General features: G+C 39.6%; 1 protein-coding gene across 1 annotated transcript in view; it reads left to right on the forward strand.

Moving 5' to 3' along the window:
* The window catches only part of Spopl (speckle type BTB/POZ protein like), a 90,441-nt gene extending 80,019 nt beyond the window's left edge, over positions 1-10,422 (forward strand). The window contains exon 12 of the transcript XR_607978.3: positions 10,333-10,422. The gene's annotated coding sequence lies outside the window, so the exon portion shown is untranslated. The remainder of the gene's footprint in view (positions 1-10,332) is intronic.
* The last annotated feature ends 408 nt before the right edge of the window (positions 10,423-10,830 follow it).

Genomic DNA, 10,830 nt, shown 5'->3' on the forward strand with positions numbered 1-10,830 from the left:
AAAATTAAATGAGGTTTTAAATGTTGAAAAAGATCTCCATTTCATTATTAAAATGCACAGTTTCACAAAGAAAAATTCATTTTAATACAACTGACACAAAGATGCATATGCATTTCTAATCTCTATATATCTGATTATTACTAGTCACAGTCGGTTACTTTCTGAGCTCCTTAGCATCTGAACATGGATGCTAAGTCATCAGGTAGATTTTAATGGTAATGTTTTTCACATCCAGTAGTTATTAAGGAGCAAATTTTTATGCTTTGAAGATTTTTTTTTAATAAACCCACTTCCCAGGTAGCACCCTCCCATAGCCTCCCTCCCCTGACTAGAGCCCTTATACTCTGATATCCCTGCTACTGTCTGCTGTGTTGGGATCTCCTATAGTATCATATCATCTGCAGAAAGGGATAGTTTGACCTCTTCTTTTCCAATTAGTACTCCTTTAATTTCCTTCTACTGTCTTATTGCTCTAGCAAGAGTTTCAAGCACTATATTGAAAAGGAGTGGAGACAGTGGACATCCTTGTCTGGTTCCTGATTTTAATGGGAATGCTTCCAGTTTTTCTCCATTTATTCTCCATTTAGAATGATATTGGCTGTGGGTTTGTTGTATATAGCTTTAATATGTTGAGGTATGTTCCCTCCAGTCCACTTTCCTCTAGACTTTGAACATAAATGCATGCTGAATTTTGTCAAAAGCCTTTTCTGGATCTATTGAGATGACAATGTGCTTTTTGACTCCATTTATATGATTAATAACATTTATTGACTTGCGTATATTGAACCATCCCAGAATGTCTGGAATAAAGCCTACTTGATGTACTTGATGATGGTGAATGATCTTTTTGATGTGTGTCTGTATGTGGTTTAAAAGTATTTTGTTGAGAATTTTTGCATCTATGTTCATTAAGGATATGGGTCTATAGTTTTCTCTTTTGATTATGTCTTTACATGGTTCGGGTATTAGAGTGATGCTGGCTTCATAGAAGGAATTTGGGAGTTCTCCTTGTTTTTCTATCATTTTGAATAATTTAAGTAATATTGGTTGGAGACCTTCAAATATCTGGTAGAATTCTGTTGTAAATCCATCTGGGTCTGGGCTTTTTTTAGTCAGGAGGCTTTGTATTGCTTCTTCTGTTTCCTTATATGTTATGGGTCTGTTTAAACTGTTAATCTCTTACTGGTTTAACTTTGGTCATTCTCATGATTTTAGATATCCATCCATTTCTTTCAGATTTTCAAATTTTGTAACATATAGTTTTTTTTTTAAATATTCCCTTATAGTGGTATAGATCTTTTGGGTGTCTGCTGTGATGTTTCCCCTTTCATCTCTGATTTTGTTGATTTGGATTTACTCTTTCTTTTGGTTAACTGGGCTAAGGTTCTGTCTTGTTTAGTTTGTCAAAGAATCAGCTCTTAGATTCATTGATTCTTTGTATTGATTTCTTTGTTTCTGATTTTTGTTATTTTCTGCTGGGTTTGGGTTTCTGCTAGGTTTGGTGTCTTGAGTGTAATGTTAGGTCATTTATTTGGGCTCTTCCTAATTTTTTAATGTAGGCACTTAGAGCTATAAACGTCCCTCCTAGGCTTCTTTTAAAATGTCCTAGAGGTTGTGTTGTGTTGAATTCCAGGAGTTTTTAAATTTTTTTTGTTAATTTCTCCTTTGACCCACTCATTGTTTAGGAGTCTGTTGTTTAATTGCCATGAGTTCATGTAGTGACTAGGGCTTTGTCCGGTGTTGATTTTGAGCTTTATTGTATTATGGTCCAATAGAATGCATGGGATTATTTCAATTTTTTGGTGTTTTTTGAGGTTTGTTTTGTGGCCAGTATGTGGTCAATTTTTGAAAAAGTTCCATCAGATGCTGAGTAGAAAGTGTATTCTTTGGTGCTTGGGTTTGGAATATTTGAAAGATATCTGTTAGGTCCATTTGATGTATAGTATCATTTAATTCAGACATCTCTCTGTTTATTCTTTGTCCAGTTGACCTGTCTAATGGAGACAGTGGGGTACCAAAGTCCCCAACTATTACTAAGTTGTGGTTAATCTGTCTCTTAAAATCCTGTAGTGTTATTTTTAAGAATTTGGGTGCAACAGAGTTTGGTGCATATATGTTAAGAATTGTAATACCTTCTTGGTTACCTGTTCCTTTGATTAGAGTGAAGGGACCCTCTTTATCTCTTCTGATTAGTTTTACTTTGGAGTCTATTTTGTCAGATACTAGAATTGCAACCCCTGCATGTTTCTTAGTGCCATTTTCTTGGAATATTCCTTCCATCCTTTTACCTTAAGGTAGTGCCTGTCCTTGAAGGTGAGATGGGTTTCTTGCAGAGAGCAAAGAGATGGATTTTGTTTCTTAATCCATTCACTTAGCCTGTGTCTTTTGACTGTGGAGTTCAGTCCATTGATATTTAAGGTTAATATTGGAAGATGTGTGTGGGCAGGGTTTTTAAAGCTTGAAAGTATAACTATGTAATGCAAGGGGCAAAAGCCAATAGACATAGTTAAATTAGATCACCATAGTTATACCAGACTAGGGCCAGGACAGTTAACAAAGAGGTTTTCATTTAACAAAAAGTTTCTTAAGTTTTGGTTAGGAAAAACAAGTTTCTGAGAATTGCAGAAAGAATGGACTCCATGTAGAGATGCAGATATAGCTGGATGAGAGGATGTTTTGCCTGGATAGTTTTATGTTTCCCAGTATTGTAGAATCAATGTACTGCCTACATGAGACCATTCTGGATGACTGGCTGCAGGCAGAAACATAAAGTGAGTGAAGGTCAACTGGAATAAAAAGGAGTTAGTTTTGCCAGTTCATTCCCTACTGGTCTTAGGGCAAAGTCAAAGCATTGACTCAGTATCCTCAGGTGACAGGGAATTGTACTGGATTGTCAGTTACATTGATTTAACAATTGGTATATGTATTAACAAAGATCATCAAGATCATTAGATCCAAGAGGAAAGGCATGAGAGGTTTTGCTAGGCCTGTAAGCAAGGTGATCAGACATAGATTCCAATTGAACCAGTGATGGAATCAGGAACTGTTGACCTCTCTCCTTTTGGAACTTATATATATGTATCAGATATCTGGGGGACTGGGTTGGCAGGTGTAGAGGGGAGAACCCAGGAGGACACCACAGACATTAGCCTGGATCTGTTGGAGAGTCTGGAGGTACTTTAAGAGAGACTGGTTAATAATTTTTCAGAATAGGGTCCCTTAGCCTAGGCAGTAGGGAAGGTAGTCTCTCAAACGTAATCTTGTATGGTATGAAACCCACCTTGTGGGGAGTAGATCTAACCCAGAGGAGGACCAGGGACAGGAAGTTGGGCCAGTTCTCACTGATCTCTAATATTAATTTAGAGAGGGTGGGCTTCATAGTGCAATTTATGCCTTCAACCTGTCCAGAGCTTTAGAGACAGTGCTGACCATTTGGGCTATGGACGAGGTGAAGGCAGGCCTATTATCTGTGCCAATTAACAGAGGCAGCCCAAATCTAGGAATTATGTAGGAGGCTCTCTTCCATCATGAGGTTAAGGCCTCCATCCAGTCAGAGAATGTGTCCATAAGGTACCTTTACCTCACATGAGGGAGCTTAATTTGGTGAAGTTGATTTTGTGGGTTTGTTTTCAGGGAAAAACCTCTTAGGTGGGGCCAGCACATTCTTGACTACTTGTTTAGGGTTGACTTGAGTACAAGCTAGACATTGAGAGGTCACCTGGGAGGCTAGATCTCCAATCTGTTAAATCTGATATCTGGAAGAAGGAGGTTCAGTTCTGTGACACCTAGGTGGGTCATCTGATGAAGCTGGCCCACAAGGAGGCATCCAAAGGCTGCAGGAAGGATAATTCTGAAGTCTGGCAGAGTCCATCATCTCATGGTGTCTTCTTTCATTTCCTGGGAGCAGGAGTGCCTCAATAGGAAGTTCAGTAGTTGGCCAGGCCACTTTACCATTCATTTGTCCTTTTCCCCAACATGGAGCCTGGGTGAAGGCTATCAGTTCAGTCTTCTGTGTGGGAGGTATTCTGGGGCAAGGCTAGGGCCCAGATGACCTCATGTTTGGTGGTCATAGTAGCTCTGGCTTTCCAGGTCCCCTCTGTCATGAAACTGCTTTCATCTGTGAACAAGTCAATATCTGCCTCAGGTAAGAGAACCCAGAGGTTCTGGCATTTGGCATGGGAGATGTCCAGTAGGTCACAGTTATATAGGAACACCTCAGGGTTATTGTCAGGCATCAACGTTGCGGGGCTGAAAGTGAGACAGAGCTGATGAAAGATCAGTCTCTTGTACTGAGTCATGAGGGCATTTGACATCCATCAGCCATTTGCTCCCCGGAGGAGGGTATCCATTGCATGGGGGGGGTGGTGGATAGTTTTATCGATAAATCTTGGCTCAAGGTGAGCTTGTCAGCCTCCTTCACTAGCAGGGCAGTAGTCATTATAGCATGTAGGTTTAAGGGTCATCCTGAAGCTACTGTTCTAGGTGATTGGATAACTGTGCTACGGGCCTTTACTAGTGTCCCAAAGTCTGAGTAAGCACACTCTTTGAAATTCCCCTGGCTTCATGAATAAAAAATTGGCAAGACCTGAGCTGGAGCTTGGGTTTTGGGCCATTTTTGGTTTTGGTTTTGGTTTTTTATGGTTTTTGGAAGTTTATGTGTGGGCCCCAGAGAAACCGAGGCCCAGGCCAAAATTAGAAGCTTTTTTTAAATCAGATTTTTCTCTTTATACTCCCCCACTGGCACCCTCCCCCACTGGACTTCATGAATGCTCTCATTTATGTTAAGGCCAAGTTAGTGCCCCCAGACATCCTCAGTGCAAGCTCATCCACCGAGGTCTAGTCAGCTTATCTAGAATCCCTCCCTTTAAGAAGATCAGCTCTTCCTCACCCAGGACTAATCAGCTGCCCAATAGTTCCTCAGCTAAAATTGGGGCCTCCTGTCCATTTCCACAGTTCTCTGCTGGGTTTTTGTCTGCTTGAATTTTCATGGGTCTTGTGCACGCTGACACCATTGCTTTAAGCTCATATGAGCAAGATCCCAAGACCCTGTAAGACTGTGTTTCCATATAGTCATTCATCTCCGCCCTTGGCTCTTAAAGCCTTTTCACCCCCTCTTCAGCAATGGTCCCTGAGCCCTGGGTGGGTGAGTTTAATATAGAAGTCCTGTCCAAGGATGCACACTCTGCAGACTTATTTGTACTTTGGCCTTTTGTGGTCCTTTGTATTCATAGTTCTCATAGTTCTTTGTTGCTTGAGGGAGCTTCGTTGATGAGAACTGAGAAATGCATTAGTATTCTTTCTACCCCCTGTTCCATTATGTTCCATGAGCCTTAGGTGTAGAAGTTCAATTGTAGATGTGTTACTTAGGGTTGGGCATTTCACAGACACAATCTCTATGTATGACCAGGTGTGGAACTCTTTAATAGTCTCTGTCTGTTGCAAAGAAAGCTTCTTTGATGAGTGGCTACTGGCATACTTTTTAAATACAAGGATTCATATTTAGCACATAATAAAAATTTACATTTGTCTAGGAATGTGACAGCCTTGGGGTTTTCTCCAAGACCTCTCCAGCCATGTGTATTTGGTGCCAATGAGTGGTATAACCGAGTTGTACCATAGGTTCATTTTTAATTTTTTAAGAGTTCTCCACACTGCTTTCCATAATGGTTGCATAGGTTTGCAGTCCTACCAGCAGTGATTGAGCATTTCCCTTTTCTCACATCCTCTCCATTATTATGTTATGGATCTTTTTGGTGTCTATTGTGATGTTCCCCTTTCATCTCTGATTTTGATTTGCTTTCTTTCATTTGGCTAACGGGGCTAAGGGTCTGTCTCTCTTATTTATCTTTTCAAAGAACCAGCTCTTAGAATGATTGATTCTTTGTATTGTTTTCTTTATTTCTATTTCATTAATTTCTGCTCTTTTTTGTTTTTTTTGTTTTTGTTTTGTTTTTGTTTTTGTTTTTCTATTTCTTTGTCTGCTGGGTTTGGATTTCATTTTTTCCTTGCCTTTTCAGAGTCCTGAGTTGCAATGTTAAGTCATTTATTTGTGCTCTTTCTGACTTTTTAATGCAGGCCCTTAGTGCTATAAACTTCCCTCTTAAGCCTGCTTTTAAAATGTCCCAGAGGTTTTGTTGTATTATCCTTTTCATTTAGTTCTGGGAATACCTTTATTTCTTTCTTAATTTCTTCTTTGACCCATTCAGGACTGTGTTGTTTACTCCATGATTTTGTATAGTGACTAGAACTTCTTTTGGGGTTCATTTTCAGTTTTACTATGTTGTGGTCTGACAGAATGTATGAAATTATTTCCCTTTTTTGGTATTTGTTGAGCTTTGTGCCCCAGTATGTGGCCAATTTAGAGAAACTTCCATGTGCTTCTGAATAGAAAGTGTTCTCTTTGGTGGTTGGGTGGAATATTCAGTAGATGTCTTTTTGGTCCATTTGATGTATGATGTCATTTAATTGAGATGTCTCTCTGTTTATTCTTTGTCAAGTTTATCTGTCTATTGGAGTTAGGGCATTGAAACCCCCAACTATTACTGAGTTGGGGGTATTCTGTTATTTTAAATCCTATAGTACTTTTTTAAATGAAATTGAGTGCACCGGAGTTGATGCATATATGTTCATGATTGTAATGTCTCTTTGTCAGTTGTTCCTTTGATTAGAATGAAGTGACCGTCTTTTTCTCTTTTGATTAGTTTTGAAGTATATTTTGTTATATATTAGAATTGCAACCCCTGCTTGTTCCTTACTGCTGTTTCCTTAGACTATTTCTTTCCATCCTTTCACACTAAGGTAGTCTCTATTCTTGAAGGTGAGATGAGCTTCTTGCAGGGAATAAAAGGATGTATTTTGTTTCTTAATCCATTACACTAGCTTGTGTCTTTTAACTGGGAAGTTGAAGCCATTGATATTTGTTATTATTGAAAGATGTGTGTTGTTTGCTCTCATTTTATTTTTTATTTTTATTATTTATAATATTTTATTCATTAGTTTTATCTTATGTGTGTATTGCCTGCATGTAAAAAAGTGCACTCCTTTCATTCAGTGCTCACAGAAGTCAGAAAAGAATGTTCAAATTTCCCTGGAACTTGAGCTAAGGATGGTTCTTAGCCACCATGTGGGTGCTGGGAATTGATCCTGGGTCATCTGCAAGAACAGCCAGTGATCTTAACTGCTGAGCTATCTCTCCACCCCCAAGGTTACTGCCATTTTAATTTGTTTGTCCTGTTTTGTGTTTCCGTAATTGTGTCTTCATTTATTTTCTTCTTATAACCTCTTGGGTATAGTCACTCCTTTCTTTAGTCATTTGTAATGCTTCAAGTATTCTCTGTATGGCTGGTTTGGTAGATGTCAATTTTTTCAACCTATTCGTGTCATGAAAAAATGTTCTTTCCCCTATGACATGGTAGATAGTTTTACTGGGTAAAGTGTTTTTGGTTGGAATCTATGGTCATTTAGAACCAAGAATACTCTGGTCCAGGCTCTTCTGGCTTTCATAATTTGCATTGAAAAGTCAGCTCCAGTTTTGATGCTTTTTCCTTTATATGTAACTTGTTTTTCTCTAGCAGCTTCCAGTACCCTCTCTTTGTTCTGTACAGTTACTGTTTTCACTGTGATATGCTGTTGGGAGTTTCTGGTCTCTCTTTGACTTCTTTGAGTTGTGTGTATTCTTTAAGTTCTTTGATCATGTTAATGATTACTCTTTTAAGTTCTGCATTCTGGGGTACAGGATCACTCTGGGTAGTTCTCACTGTAGTACACTTCTGTAGGACTGGTGGATTTTTGGGGGGATATACTCTCTTGACTCTTTTGGTTTTTCACATTATTTGCATTTTTACATCATCGTTTGAGCATATGAATTTTTTTCGTTGTGTGTCTTGATATGAAATTTTGATCTGTCTTTTTTAGTTGAAGTTTGGTTTTGTTTTGCTTATATTATTGATGTAGTTTGGTTGCTTTCTGCTCAGGTATGAATAGTTAGTTGGTTCCCACTTTTTTGGGGGGGAGGTTGGACAGGGTGACTCCTAGCTGATTAGTGGAGTGCTCTCTGGTGGGGGAAAGGAAATTCAAGACTATGGGGATTCAGTGACTGGGTTCTGGTAGGCTAGAGATAAGGTTTCAAGCAGGATGATTGGCAGTGGAGCATAAGGCTAAGGCTGGGGTGGGTGCAACATAGGGAGGGTCTGACAAGCTAGGCAGAGTAGGTGTAGGCCCTGAACCTGGAGAATGCAGCTAGTCTGGGTGCAGGGCATTAGGACACAGTCTGCGTTAGAAGCCTAGTCCAGCTGTCTGAGCCTGAAAGAGCAGGTGTAAGCCTAAGTCCAAACCTGGAAGGGTGACAGGGTGGGGAGAGAGAATGAAGCTGATCAAGATGCAGAGGAATCAAGCCACAAAGAGGGTGGGGGGGGTCTGGGTTACCAGAATAGTGTGCATTACTCTGGCAGGAAGATCTGGATTGGGGCCTACAGGCAAGGCAAGGGTAGGGACAGCAAGGGGAGGGTCTAGCCACTTAGACAGAGTAGGTGGGGGTCCTGAAGCTGAAGAATGCAGCTACTCTCTTCACACATTTCATACAGACAAGACCAGACAAGTTTTCTATATTTCCTTCAACCTAGAATTCTGAGACAAGATTGCAAACCAAAAATGAGTTGCTATTTTATCCTTCCTGGCCCCTGACCCCTCCCAGAGACTGGTCAGGTGACCCCTCAGGTCTGTTTCAGCTCTGACTTGCTCTAGGACGGGTACCCCAGAACCCCTATAAGGAGTTTATCAAGCTCTTCTTCCACCAATCTTGGTGGGTCTCCTAGTGGACCTGGGCTCTACCTGTTCAGTTGGGCAGTGTTCCAAATCCCTTCTCCTGGTTGGTGTCTCCCTAGGGTTCCACTGTGCTTGGGGTAGCATCTCCCAGATGCCAGGTGAGTAGTTATTCTTACAGGCTCAAAGAGCCTGTGTCACCATTAAGGAAAAGTTGTCCTCCAACATCCTAGGGAGGCTAAGCACCAGAGACAAGGGAGGCAAAAAGCCCTCTCCACCTCTTCACTTTATTTAGGCTGCAACCTGGTCCAGCAGTCTCAAGCCTCAAAATCTGAACCTTAAAGGGAAGTAGTAGTTCAGTTCCAGTGAGAAGGAAATTTATATATTGATTGCCTATCAGTCAAGTCTTAAAACCAGGTACATTATAAATTTAGAAAAGAAAAAACATTCTTTAAAAAAATCCTGTCTGAAAGTCATTGCAGAAATAGACACAAGGCAAGTTGTTCCAGCAAGCTGTGACCACAGACTTATCAGCTGAACCTTGCTGATCAACACACAGAGAAAACAAGGATTAAAAATCAAATTTTCTTTAAATATTCCATCAGGCTCTGTATCACTGAGGTTGACCAAAACACATAGGAAACATTTGTAAAAATGAATATTGTTTATTTCCTAGTGTGAAGAGGAGAGCAGTGTAAACCAGTAATTCCAGCTTATAGTTTTTATAGAACTTACTGAGACGTTGTACTTAACCTATGAGTACTGAAAGATTTTAAATTGTGGGGGGAAAGGGTGTATTGGGATTGACAATCTGTAAATCTTCACCAAGATTAGACTGGGGCCTAGAAAGGAGGGGAGGTAGACCTTCTCAAGAAGTGTAAAGATGTTTTTCTTCTGTGTAAGTCCTTGAAACATTGCAGCAGAAAAAAAAAAAAACAGATTTGAGAAATTTGAGAAGAAATAGTAAGGGAACTTGAAGGGTAGTTGGGATGATGGAAGAGAGAGGAGTAGAATGACTCCCAGATTTCTTGTTTGGATAATCAGATTGAAGCTGTCTTCACTGAGGATTGTAAGTGTGAAAGCAATTTTGAAAGAATGTATTGTCTCTCAGTTTAAGGTTCTTATGGATCATCCTGCTTGGATATATTTGGTAAGATGTGGGAATGGTAATACACATAGTCAGAAATCGTTAGTATACAGATAATTGATGTACATAGGTTGAAGAGATGGCAGCTCCAAGCATTGCAAAAACAATGTGTTCATCCATCTTCAGACACTGGAGAAGAGAATATTGAAAGATGAAAAATGGCTAAAATGTCACAAGCTGCTATACAGCCAAATTTGAAGCTAAAATGCTAATATTTTTCAAGGAGGAAATGAAAGGAATCTGGAATGAAAGAAGAAAGATCTGGAATAAGGAAATATGTGCTCCAAGGATAGAAAATAAAATGTTTGGAGAAGATGGCAAAGATAAAATAGTAACTGCAGGATGTGTTTTAAGTTGAGGTTTTCATTTATTTTCCTTGGGAAGAAGTTGTATAAAATTGATGGTGACTTCTTTTCTCCCTACAGATAAGAGTTTTGCAAGTTGGGACTCTTTTACAGAGACCCACTGAAGAGATACTCCAATTGCCTCACCCTGCATCCCTGTTCAGCATGGAAGAAGCCAGAGCAGTCTGCATCCAGATTCCTTATCGATAATTTGAGTAACCTCTTCAGAGGATGGTGTGATAAGAATATGAGGTAGGAATTGGCTAAGCATTTAGGGTAAAAAGACCCCAAAGAAAAATAGTCAGTTTCTTGGCTAAAAGTCAAAATGTCCTTGGGTCTCTTAGCAACATACTCTGTTCCAAAGGCCAAAAATGTCAAAGGTATTTGGGAGCTCTTATCTAATCCCTAAAAGATTTTAGACTTATCTCGTCAGAGGGGGGGGAAGTTAGAATAGTAAAAAGCCCCATTAAAAAGGAAGGAAAGAAGGAAGGAAGGAAGGAAGGAAGGATGGAAGAAAGAAAGAAAGAAAGAAAGAAAGAAAGAAAGAAAGAAAGAAAAAGAAAAAGAGTACATGAAGTC

This window comes from Nannospalax galili, unplaced genomic scaffold, assembly GCF_000622305.1.
Source record: "Nannospalax galili isolate Female #2095 unplaced genomic scaffold, S.galili_v1.0 scaffold1127, whole genome shotgun sequence".
Classification (NCBI taxonomy): Eukaryota; Metazoa; Chordata; class Mammalia; order Rodentia; family Spalacidae; genus Nannospalax; species Nannospalax galili.